Below are 14,145 nucleotides of genomic sequence, written 5' to 3'. Positions count from 1 at the left end.
AGATCTACACTTAGGCATTTAATAGTTAAGATTCCAGAAACCCAACAGAAAAACAAAATTCTACAAGCAGTCAGAGAAAAAAACAAATCACATAAAAATGAAAGCCCATCAGAATCACAGCAGACTTCTCAACACAAACCCTCAAGGCAAGAAGAGCCTGGAGTAATGTGTTTCAAGCCCTAAAGGAAAACAATGTCCAACCCAAAATAAGGTACCCTGAAAAACTATATTTCAAAATTGATGGAAAAATAAGATACTTTCAAAACAAAGAGCACCTGAGGAACTTCATGAATGCTAAATCAGCACTCTCAAATTTTTAAACAATATCCTAGAAAAAGACAATAAGAACCACAACCCCAGGAAGCCCAGCAGAATGAATCCATTGGACATGAAAAGAAATTAAATTCAAACAAGGAGAATCCAACAAAAAGAACAAGTTATGACAAGGATAAGCCAATACGTATCAGTTATGACCATCAATGTTAATGGTCTCAATTCACCAATCAAAAAAATTAAACTGGAAGAAATGGCCAAGAAGCAAGATCCAACAATATACTGCATACCAAGAAAACATTTAATTCAAGAAGAAACTCATGGACTGAAAGTTAAAGGGTGGAAAACAATACTCCATTCGACTAGAACCCCCCCCCCAAATAGGAGTACCTATTGTATTTGCAGCTAAAATGAATTTCACACCAACACTAATTAAAAGAGACAAAGCAGGATACTACATCCTTGTAAAGGGAACAATCCAATAGGAAGAGGTAACAATCATAAATATATATGCACCAAATACTAATGCACCCAACTACATAAATAGTATTGCTATAAATAGTAATGGGCATGAAAATCAAATAAGCACTAATGGAATAGTAGCGAGGGACCTCAATACCTCATTGTTACAAATAGATAGATCAACTACACAAAAAATAAAGAATGAAATACTAGAACTCAATAGAACAGTTGAACAAATAGACTTAAGAGAGGTTTACAGTGTTCTATCTCCTAAAATGAGAATACACTTTCTTTTCAGCTGCACACAGGTCATTCTCCAAAATGGACCACATATTTGCTCACAGAATGTGTTTAAGTAAGTACAAAGGAGTTGAAGTTATCCCCTGTATATCATCAGACCATAGGGCGATGAAATTGGAGATCAATATCAAAAGAAACTGCAAGAATTTCATAAACATATGGAAATTGAACAACACACTTCTGAATAACCAATGGGTCACAGAGGAAATTAGAGGAGAAACCAGTTTCTGTAATTAAATGAAAAAAATGCCAGAACAGCATATTGAATCTATGAGACAAAATGAAAGCCATCTTATGAGGGAAAGTCACAGCAGTGAATACTCACATTAGGAAAATAGAGCGAGCTCATATAAACTACCCAATGCTGAACCTCAAGCTTCTAGAAAAAGATGATCAGGACAAACCCAAAACTCATAAAAGACAGGAAATTATAGAGATCAGAGCAGAATTCAATGCAATGGAGACTAAGAAGGATACAAAAAAATTCATAAAGCAAAGAGGTGGTTCTTCAAAAGAATAAAATTGACAAACCCTTAGCCAATCTTACAAAAAAAAAAAGGCAAAAAAAGACCCAAATGCATCCAATTATAAATGAAAAGGGTGAAATTACAATGGACCCAGCAGAAATCCAGAAGATCATCAATACCTATTTTGAGAACCTATATGGCAATAACAGGGAAAACACAGAAGAAATGGACAGATTCCTAGATACATATGAATTACCAAAGTTGAACGAAGAAGACCTAGAAATTCCAAACAACCAAATAGCAATCTAAGAAATTGAAAACATAATTAAAAACTTACCAACAACGAAAAGCCTGGGCCCTGATGGCTTCACTGCTGAATTCTACAAGACATTTAGAGAGGAACTATTGCTACTACTGTTGAAATTCTTCAATGAAACTGAAAGAGAAGTAATACTCCCAAATTCATTCCTAGAAGCAAGCATCATCTTGATCCCAAAAGCAGAGAAAGCTCCAACCAAAAAAGAGAACCGTAGACCAAACACACTAATCAACGTAGATGCAAACATATCTCAACAGATACTGGCAAACAGAATTCAGAAGATTATCAAGACAGTTATAGACCCTGACCAAGTGGTACTCATTCCAGTGTTGCAGAGATGGTTGAATATATGCAAATCAAAAAAATTAACACACTGTATTAATAGATCCAGGGACAAAAACCGTATGATCATCTCAATAAATGCAGAAAAAGCATTCAACAAAATCCAACACACATTCTTGATTAAAACCCTGCAGAAAATTGAAATAGACAATCTCTACCTCGACCTGATAAAATCCATCTATGAAAAACCAACAGTCAATATACATAAATCAATCAATGTAATACACTATATCAATAGAGCCAAGGACAAAAACCATATGATTATCTCCATAGACGCATAAAAAGCATTTGACAAAATCCAACATGCATTTATGATAAAAACCCTACAAAAAATTGGAATAGATGGTCTCTACCTCAAACTGATAGAAGCCATCTATGAAAAACCAACAGCCAATATCATACTAAATGGTCAAAAACTGAAATCCTTCAAGCTAAAATCAGGGTAAAGACAAGGATGTCCACTGTAACCACTCCTGTTCAATATAATTTTGAAAACATTAGCCATGGCAATTAGACAAGAGAAAGAAATAAAAGGAATAAATATAAGAAAAGAAGAAGTCAAAATGTCATTATTTGCAGATGATGTAATACTCTATATAGAAGGCCCCAAGAATTCCACCAAAAGTCTTCTAGACTTAATAATCAAATTGAGTAGAGTAGCTGGATACAATGTCAACTCACAAAAATTAATATTATTCCTCTATACAAACAACAGACTCACTGAGAGAGGAACTGGAGAAACAACTCCTTTCACAATAGCATCCCAAAACAATGAAATACCTAGGAATCAACCTAACGAAAGTAATCAAAGACCTCTACTCTGAAAACTATAGCACTCTGAAAAAAAAGATCAAATAGGATATCAGAAAATGGAAAGACATCCCTTGCTCCTGCTTAGGAAGAACCAATATAGTAAAAATGCCCATACTTACAAAACTGCTATAAAGATTCAATGCAATCCCAATTGAAATTCCAGCAGTCTACTTCACAGAGCTTGAAAAAACAATCCAAAAATTCATTTAGAACTAGAGATCTAGAACAAAAGCAGTTCTAGGCAACAAAGACAAAGTAGGGAGTATCACAATCCCCAACTTGAAACTATACTACAAAGCTACTGAGATAAAAACAGCCCTGTACTGGTAAAGAAATAGACCCAAGCACCAGTCTAACAGATTAGAAAATGCAGAATCAACTCCAGACACACTCAGCCACCCCATCTTTGACAAAGGAGCCAAATACTCTCACTGGATGAAATATAGTCTCTTTAATAGATAGTACTATAAAAATTGGATTTCAACTTGCCATAGACTAAAACTAGACCTGTATCTTGTACCATGCACTAAACTGAAATTGAAATGGATTAAAGATCTAATATTAAAACAGAAACACTAAACCAGCTGGAAGAGAGGTTAGGTAGAACTCTTGAAGACATTGGCATAGGAAATGATTTCATGAACAAAACCTCAGTTGCACATGAACTAGCTCAAAGAATCAACAAGTGGGATCTCTTCTTATTAAAAACCTTCTACCCAGCAAGAGAAACCATCAACAGCATGAAGAGACAACCCACAATGTGGGAAAAATTTTCACCTGCTCTTCCTCAGACAAAAGTCTACTATGTAGAATATAGAAACCTAAGTTCACTAGGTGACTTTCCTGTTTCCTTGAAGTCTTGACTCCTATGTACTGCATTATTTTTCACTTCTTTTCAGTCAAGTATATAGAGGAGCTGCAGTGAAAAGTTGTACCTTTCCCCAGCTAGGGTAAGATGTGTCAAACTCTTTTTCTATGAATTATACACCACTGTTGGGGATAACTCTCCATATATAACAAAAATTACACTTTCCTTCCCATTATCAGAGATAAGAGGGGCTATTTCATGATTCTTCATCATCAGAATGTTGCTGACTTTGTGGAGGTGAAGTCTATGAACCATTATCCACTTTGTTAATGGAATTCCAAGGACTTTCATACTGTTACACTAGTACCCATTCTACCTCTGACAGTTTGTACAGTTTTCCATTTACTATTTTCTATCAGTTTATAGCAAAGCCTGTTATAAAATGGTGCTTATTCCAGGTAAAGAGATGTTGACCATTGGCTTTCTCATTGTGGGCTGATATAACTTAATTCCACAGACCCAGTGGCCTAAGGAATACAAATTTATTTCCATCAGGTCTGGAGGATGGAAGTCTAAGGTCAGTGTGCCAGGATGATTAGGGAAAGGTAAGGGTTCTCTTCATGTATGTAGCGGGCTACCTTCTTACCTAGCGCTCAGTTGATGTTTCCTGGATTACCTTGCAGAGAGGGAGGAGAGGGAGGGAGGGAGGGAGAGCGGGAGAGAGAGAGAGAGACACTGAGAGTTTCCTCTTCTTACAAGGCTGATAATTACATCATGAGGACACTACCTTGATAGAGTAATCTAACTTTAGTTAACTTCTAAATACCCCATCTTTGAATACCATCAGTGTGAAAGTTAGGGCTTTAAGATAGGAATTTGGTGGCTGGAGTGGAATGTCTAATTTCTTCCATAACATCAGTACTCTGGATAAGCTTAAATTCATGGTAGTGGTTACAGAAACATCATTGCTTTTCAACTTGCCCCTCTTTTAAAAAAATGAGAACACAGAAAATGAGAACAGCCAAGTTCTTTACATAATAGAAGTGAAGCTATGAATCAACTTTTATTTATCTGTTTTCTCTATAGTATATTTCTATTCTATTTCAATATTTTCAATTCCTACCTTTAAGATTTCCTTTCCTTAGTTAACTTGGGTTTAATGTGTTACTTCTTAACTTCTCAAAATAGAGAATCGTGAAATAAAGATCCAGAATTTTTGTAAAATTTTCTTGAATTATGACTGTTAGGTACAGTATTTTAAAAATTCTACATATCTTGTATGAATTTTTTATGTTCACACACACACACACACATATATATATATATGTACAAATAAGAAATCATTTATTTATTGCAATTATTGACTAAGCTGTTATGATACCTTTCAATATAAAAATAGATACACGTTATTGCTTTTACAAATTGTCCTGTAATTTATTTAATTATGCCTTTTTATATATAGGTTCCTATTTAGTTTATATTCTGTTGTAAACAGTACACTACAAATTACTAAAACATTCTTTAAGATTTATCATTTTAAATTTTTCTTAAATTTGGAATAATTTCTTAGAAGTGTCAATTTAAATTTAAAAATTGCAGAATTGTAAACTCTATGAAGGTAGAGAGTAGCTCAGTGTTTACCTACATTTCAGAGGAAGGGATTGATAAACTATTGCTAGAGGATAGAGTGCTTTGCTTTGGGATAACAAACAAAAATGATCTAAATTTTATTGTGGTCCTGGTTGTACAACTCTGTCAATATGCTAAAATCTAGTGAATCATCTAATTTAAATATATAAATTGTATACTATGTGAACTTTAATTCAATAAAGTTGTTATTTAAAAAAGAATTATGAGTTCAGAGATGCTAAAATAACTTTTCTATTATTATCGCAAACAAAACAAAATGTTTAAAAAACAGTAATGGATTGCTATAATTGACACTTTTAAAGAATTACTGTTTGTAACTCATCAGTATTAATTCTCTGTATCTCCAAATTTAATTAACATTATAAATTTTTCACCTTAATTTCTGTAATATATGCATTAAACTGTTACTATTAATCCTAATTCATTATAACATTAACTTATTATTTGCTAATAAAGGTTTAGATATTTTCATTTCATAAGTTATTTTTCCACATTTATTTTAGGTTTTTGAACTTGCTTCATGTTTATCACTTGCAATATTTATGTATTAATTAATCACTTATTTATAAATTATCTGACATATTATTCATCCCTTTAATGCCCTATGCATCTACTGCCATTCGATAACTCTTTTTGGTTACATTTTTTTCATATATCAAATTGAATAAACATTTAATATGCTATTTGATATTGTATTTAACTATAGTGATAATTAAAATTATAAATTTGTTCATATATTTCTTGGTCCTAAAAGACATTCTAAGAAATAAATTAATAAAATCTTGTCTTTAGGTGGTAGTGTGTTTAAGATCACTCTTGTTTGTTTTTCATATATTTTATTTGGTGTGCTTTGATTATCAGTTTTACATCTGCTATTCACTTAGGAAATATATATGTCTATTTTATCCTATTCACTGTAATAAAACTTGGCTTTTGTATTTAATTTGACTGCTAAACACAGTTTTACAGAACCCTTAATTATAGTATTTATTTATAATCTTAGTTTTATATTCATATTTTGTTATCTTTAGTAAAACATTAGATACTTCTTTATATTTTCTTTAAATTTATAATAAGTAATGAAACAAATGTAGCTTAAAAGGACCTCCTCATTAGGCAAATTTTTGTGATTTATTGACTATTTAAATTATTTGATTTTGATTTGTTTCTCTTTTTCTACATATTATTATTATGGAATAATATATATTGCCTTTCTCAGTTACCTGGTAGTAACATAATATCAGATTATCCCATGTGCTTCTTATGCAGCTGAAAATGTAATATGTATGAAGATTTACAATTGAGTATTTTATTTATAAATTTCTGAACACATGGATGTCTTTTTTATTTTTCGTGTTAAAAATCATTGTTATTAAAAATTCAGATAGTTGTGGAGATAAAGCTAAATGTATTTTATGAAACATTCTAAAACTTATGATTCCAATCCTGATCATTCAATGCTTCTGAGTGGTTCTTGAGTTAATGAATAAAAAACTAGTTTCAGGTAACTGAAAATTCACATTTACTGCATGTTCCCAGGTCAATAAAAATTTAAGAAATTCTAACAATTATCAAGTCTATTTCCCTTCTTTATAATACTAGTTTGTTAGGCAATGTTTACTTAGGAATCTAAGCTTTGTCTACTCTTTACCTAGTTAACTAGGACTGTGCGCTTAGACTAGTTAATTGACCTGTCCTTTAGTTCACCATTACTTTGGAGTAAAAAACAGTAAAATATATCATTTTTTCAAGGATAGTTGCAAAAATTTCTCCTTTTCTTTTCTTCCAGGTAAGCCTTCTTTTGGGCTTTATGTGAGAGAGTAATTGATATGTTTGAAACACACATTTAAATTTTCAGTATTTAGATTATAGATGGAAATGACAAGTGAAATTGTAATGAAAGCTAGGAGTATGTAACATTCTTTTCAGGTTCATTATGAATTAATGGAGAAGTAAAATTTGTTTAATATTGTACTTTCTCCTTTTAAAAACAATAAAATTGAACATATATTAAGGAGGTAAAAATAATCTATAGAGTCAGGTATGAAAAGGACGTCTAAAAGAACAAAAATGATTTGTGACTCAAGGATTAAGTGTAATAAACATCATAAAATAGAACTTGGCATAGGCAAGGTGCTCCAGATCCATCAGTAAAATGTCTACACATATGAAAGATTTTCTTAATTCACCATGAAACCTGAGGGAGAAAATCTCAGTACTGTTGAAAGTGATTTAACTTCAGAGTCTGTATTTACACTTGGAGTGGAAGAGTTGCCAAAATTTTAAGGGTAGACCTGACTTCAACCATGACTTTAGAGATAATTAAGTCTCCATTGTTTCAGTAGGAGTATAGGATACACAGGCAACCACAGTACTTAGGAGTCGATGAGAACCCGTTGTTTAATATCCCACTTTTGCGAATGGACAGATCATACACAAAGAATATCATCATTAACAACAGCAACAACAACAAAACCCCAATAGAGCTAAGTAGACCTAACAAACATCTACAATATATTTTATCCAACAGCTGCAAAATATAATTGTTTCTCATCAGTATATGAACATTTTCCAGGATAGATCATAGGTCATAAAACATGTCTCAACAAACACAGAAAAGCTAAAATCATGGTAAAAAGCTTTCCTGGCCACAATTCCAAAAAATTAGAAATCAATACAAAAAGTGTGATTCCATACAAATATATAGAAATTATACTATGTACTTTTGCACAACCAATAGAATGTAGCACAAATAATTTAAAAAGGTTAAAATTTATTGACATAAAACAAATCGAGAGACACAATATACCACAATATACTTCTGTGTGGGATACAGAAGAAGCAATAGTAACAGTGAATTTTATAGCAAATAAAATTTACATCATAGAAACAGAAATATTGTTAATAAATTTGATATAACTTAAAGGAGTAAAAAAGCCAGAACAAACCAACTCCAAGATTAATAAAAGAAAGAGCCAATAAGGATCAGAGCAGAAAAAATACAGACTAAAAATAGTCCACAAAAGGTCAAAACAAAATAGCTAGTGTTTCTAAACATAAACAAAATAGAGCAATCCTTAGCTATACTCTAAGAGAGAGAGAAGTCTCAAGTATGTATAATCAAAGAAGAAATGGAAGACATACCAACTAATATCACAAAATACAAAGAACCAATAGATTATTATCAACATGATATACCAACAAATTAGATATTTAAGAAGAAAAACAGAAGATCTTGTACACAGACACCTTATCAAGATTGAATATGAAGAAATGAGAAAGCAAATCAACAATGACTAACACTATTAACTCATTACTAAAAGTCACCTAACAAACAAAAGCCCAGAAACAGAGAGTTGCCCTGCTGAGGTCTACCAAACTTGTTGATATATCCTTCTCAAAGTACGCTGAAAAATAAAATAAGAGATAATTCTTCCAAATTCATCTTATGATGCCAGTAATGCACTGATAAAAAACAAATAAGTATACACACGAGAGAGAGAGAGAGAGAGAGAGAGAGAGAGAGAATTACTCAGTAAAAATTACCAAACTAAATCCAGCAGTATATGAGAAAGGTTATTTACCATAATCAAGTGGATATAATTTCAGTGATTCAAAGATACTTCAACATACACAAATTAATAAACATGACACACCAAATCAACAGGATGAAAGGCAAAAACCATATAGTCATTTAAAATGAGGCAGAGAATCATTTGATCAAATTCCATGTCCCCTCCTCATGAATTTCTGAACAAATTAGATGTTGAAGAAATGTGACATAATAAAGATCACATTTAAAAGGATGAAAGGGGAAAATGTTCTCTGTATAAAGTTATCTTTCTTTATATTGCCATGTAGTTCAGGTTGGCCTCAAACTCACTGTGTAGTCCAGGCTGGTCTCAAACTGATGGAGATTCTCCTATCTCAACCTCTTCAGGGCAGGATTAAAGTATAACATGCCTAGCTCCTCATTATGTTATTTTGAGGCAAAGTCTCACTAAGTTGCACAGGCTGACCTCAAATTTTTGATTATCCTGCCTCAGATTTCCATGTGCAGGGGATTAGAAGCATCTTCTTTTTTCTTACATTTTTGTTTAGCATGTAGGAATTTGTTTTTGGAACTTCAATCTACATATGCAGCAAAAACAATCAAATCCACCTTTCTTCCCATTATCTCATTTCATCCTCCTCCCCACTTTCCAACCTCCAGTAATTACCATTGTACATTCATACTGACTATGTTAGCTTCCAGATAGAGGAAACATACATACTTTGCCTTTCTATGTCTGATTTATGTCATTAAATATAAAAACCTCCAGTTATATGCATCTCACCATAAATGACAATATTTCATTCTTTGTGGCTGAATTATTATTCTTTTGTGTCCACTTACCACATTTTCTTCATCCACTCATCTGCTGATAGGTACCTTCTTTAATTCCATACTTTAGCTACGGTGACTATTGCAGCAGTAAAAATAGGAATGCAGGAATATCTTTGATGTGATGATTTCATTACCTTTATAAATGCACCCAGAAATAAGACATCTGAATTTCATGGTACATGTACTTTTAGTTTTTGGAGGAACCTATTCTTTTCTTTATAATGGCTTTATTTTCCTCAATAATATGAAAGTTTTTTTTTTCCTTTACGCCTGATAGCATTTGTCACTTAAAATTTTTTTTATAATATCTTTTGGAATTGGATGAGTTTAAATTTGTGTTTCTCCGATGGCAATTATTTTTGAGCATATTTTAAAGATATTTGCAGAGTATTTTTTTGTGTTACTTCTTCTGGATGTGAAATGTTATTCAGGAAAAAATTGGAAAAAGGGAGGTATTATATTACTGTCATGACTCTGAGACACTACCTTAAACCTAAAAGTAATTTAGATTTGTCTCATATTTTTTTCATGGAATAAGATACATAAATAAAGATTAATAAGAATTTATACACTTATAATTTGATTTATACATTTGTAGCCTAAATTTTACAATGCAAATGAAAATGATTGCTGCACATAACAAAACTACATTACTAAAATAATATACCAATAAAGATCTCATTTGACTTTGTGACAAATATTTATTTGCGGATCCTAAAAGTTATTTTATGTATTTCAAATGAAATATTGATAACTTTTATTATATTATAACTACCCTGAAATTTGCCTTGCAAAATTGTTTGTTACATAGATATCAATGTTTTTAGGCCTAGGAAATGTATCTTTAATATTAATAACTCATGATTTTAAAATACAGTTTAAGAGACTTATATCTTTCAGGCAGATATTATGATGTAGAAAATTATATTTAATCCCACTCAATGAAAATTTAATGGTATATGTGTGTCAGTTATTTATTTTGATTGATTTTAATGAAAACTAATGTAGGCAGGCAATATATATAAAGAAATTGCCTTTTTATAACTATAATTTTTAAAAATTTCTTCTATATGCATATTTAAAATGTCACCTTTTTAGTTTATTTATAATTTCTTATTATTTCATAACAAGAAGAATGTGCATGTGATCATTGAAAGCCTGAATTGAAGTCTCCCTTTCTGTAAGTCTCAGATTTATTTTTTGTGTCCCATTTTTTTTCCATTTGCACAGAACTTTCAGAACATTAGCTAGTCAGTATCCACAGCTCACCTCTAGATAAGGTCTTTATTGCCTGAGATGAAAGAGCTAATGTAGAGTTAAGTAACTTGTACAAGGTCAGTGTGAATTGGTGTCTGAGGTAGGGTTAGCATACAAATTGACTAGCCTCAAAGCTATTTCTACATTCTTGGGGCCTAGCAATTCCAGACAGCTCAGTGACTGAGAATCTCTCTTAACTGAGGATCTTCATTGCAATGTTGAAACCTATCTATAGGCATATATTCAATTGCACATTTCTCTACAATTTTGCCCAACAATTTTCACAGAACAAATTTTTTAGGAGGATAATGCCTTTCTCATTAATTCATATATATAAAATAATGATTTCCCATTCAAGTTTTATATATTTTTGGCTTTAGCTAAATGTTTAAAATCATTTTTCTTTTACTTTAGAAATTTAACTATTTACTGTAAGCCAACTCATCACCATATTTTTCCATTACATTCTTTACTGAAAGCAGCTTTAGAAATCATTTTTCTAATATAAAAAGATTTTTAGCTTTAAGTCTTAAATCAATTGGTTTATTTAAATTAGCTCAAGTTAATTGTTCCAAATAGCTTCATAAGTACATTTAAAATGCTTAATATTTCCAGTATATAAAAAAATGCTAGTTACTTGATTTTCAAAAATTGGATATAAGTATGTTAAGAAATATATATTTTATGGCAGAAAGTTTATCTTCATTTCAAGAAAATATTTCTAGTTTAAGGTATCTCCTATAATTTCATCTTCTAAAAATGATACCTTTTTCAGCACTATCTCATCAGTATCACTCCTAGACTTAGCAGAATTCATCTTTATTTTAGTCTTGTGTGGTATTATGGCTTGTGTCTATCTAGATGTCCCCCAGCAGAATTTCAAAAGTGGCTGGATTCTGGAGATGTGAAATAAATTAAGAATGTGATGGTGAGATTAAGGATAACTCATCCTAGGAGTGGGTGGCACCACTCAAAATGTGGGTTGCCTGAAATAGATAAAAGAGAAGGGAAGCTTGCTGCTGCTACTTTCCTGTTTTGCTTTCTGCCTGCCATGGAACAAAGTGTTTCTCCTCTGTGATGTCCGTTTGCTAGGCCACCCTGCCTTGGAGCTGGCTGAGTTTGCACTGAAATATCTACAAACTTGAGCTGAAATAAACCTTTCCTCCCTTATCTTTGGGTGTCAGGTATTTTGTACCAGCAATGAGAAGAGTGACTAAGACATGTGATTTATACCCCTTTATCTCTTAAACTAACTGTGATTTATAGCTCCAGTCAAATCAATGAGTATCCGAGCAATTTGGATGATACTGAGGTAAGCGAGTTAACCAGAACCCCACCCCCAATAGCCTGTGCCTGAACTTTATCCCCTTTTTCCTCCCCAGATTGCTTGTTCAAAGTGATAAGCTAACCAGCACCTAGCTTACTTTGTAATTAAGAACAAAGGACAGGACGTGTTATACTGTAGCCCTAACCATAACAATAGGAATTCCCTGCTGGATCCCCCAAATTGGATCTTAACCTAATTTGCAATCTGCTTCTGTATTCCTGTGCTTGCTCAAAGATGAGATAATGGCATTCTATTGTGTGTTTTTTCCCTTTAAAAACTGGACTTCCCTGTTTGATAGGTACCAGAGGGTGGTATTGTGAGTGTGAGCTCATCCTTTGGTCACCAGCTAATAAAAGGACATTTAATTTGGATATTTTTCATGGCGTGATTTTTTCACTGAGACAGCTATAACATTCTTGGAGGCCCCAGTGAGATCTCTCAGCCACCATGGGTTGGCTCCCCCCGCATCTACCCATGCAGGCAGCAGGGTGTAGGAGAGGCATCCCCCTGAGAAGTTCCAGGGCCCCACATCGTGGATGCTGGCCAGAGGGACATGAAAGGACTGCCGATAGTGACAAAAGTTTGGAGTCCTCAGGAATTCTCCACTTGGAGGTAAATGTCTCTTGTTGTCTGTTTGTGGTTTCTATTTGGTTTCAGGAGGACCACCCTGATGAGGACCCTTCTGGACTGTCCCAAGTAAAGGTCGGGATGCCGGCTGGGGAAGTTCCTGGGGTGATCAAGGACTGGAGATGAGAGGTCGGCGGGTGACCCTCAGAGGCCAGTAGTGGTGATCACAGGCAGCTGAGTGGCAGCTGATGGTTTTTGTTTCATGTATGGCTGTGTCTTGTGTTCATATCGTCTGGAACCTGAATTTTTTTCGAATACTTGGTGAGAGGAAACTAGGAAGGGAAAACATAGAATTAATTGAGAGACTTGGTTTTGGTCAAAAGAATTGTCCCTTTTGTCTTGGTCTTAAGTGTTTGGTGACTCCTCCATGTGTAACCTCTTCTCATCACAAGGTCAATTCCTGCTGTCGCTTTTGTCTCCTGGGGAATGATGAAGTTCTCCTCCTAATTCATCTCTTCTGTCATTTGCCTGTTTTCCCTCTTGGAAAAATGACCCCCTTCATCTCATATCACGAAAATTTTGTAAGAGGACCTCTCCAAAAGCTTCACATTTGTTTCCTTATTAACTCTAGGCTGCAGTTAGGTTGGGCCCATGAATCCTATAGGTTTCAGTCACTTGCCCTTGACCTTAATCTGATTTCTGCCTTCCATCCCTCTCACCATGAGAGGCTTCCCTCCTTAAGGGAACTCTGTCTTTTAGCCCTCCTAGGGCAGTTAAGGGATAAGACTTTCTGGGAATTCTTTTGTTTTGAGGAGTGGCATCATCACCATCACCTCGGTCACCTAAAGGAATAGCGAGGTCTGGGTTTGCAACCTGCTCCATTCTCCAGCTTGTCCCAGTGGCTCATTTGTAAGGAGAGGTTGACTGCAGCCCTTGCCCCTTATAAGGGAGGCCTTTTCATCCTGTGTCAGTCCTGTCTCTGGAACAGTCTGTGCCGCTGGCGCTTCCCTTGGAAACCCACTTCTGCCCCATTCTTGGGCTCTCCTTAACCCTTAATGACCCACTTTTGACCTATAGGTAGGCCTTTTGGATGTCCAGGACACAAGAAAGATTCACCTGCCATCTTACCATTCCTCAGACCAGGACTCCTTTTGAATTCAAGATTTCTTTTGA

Source organism: Heterocephalus glaber, unplaced genomic scaffold (assembly GCF_053883595.1).
Source record: "Heterocephalus glaber isolate CG9 unplaced genomic scaffold, H.glaber_assembly_v1.0 deba00001504, whole genome shotgun sequence".
NCBI lineage: Eukaryota > Metazoa > Chordata > Mammalia > Rodentia > Bathyergidae > Heterocephalus > Heterocephalus glaber.
This window is presented reverse-complemented; position numbering follows the sequence as displayed.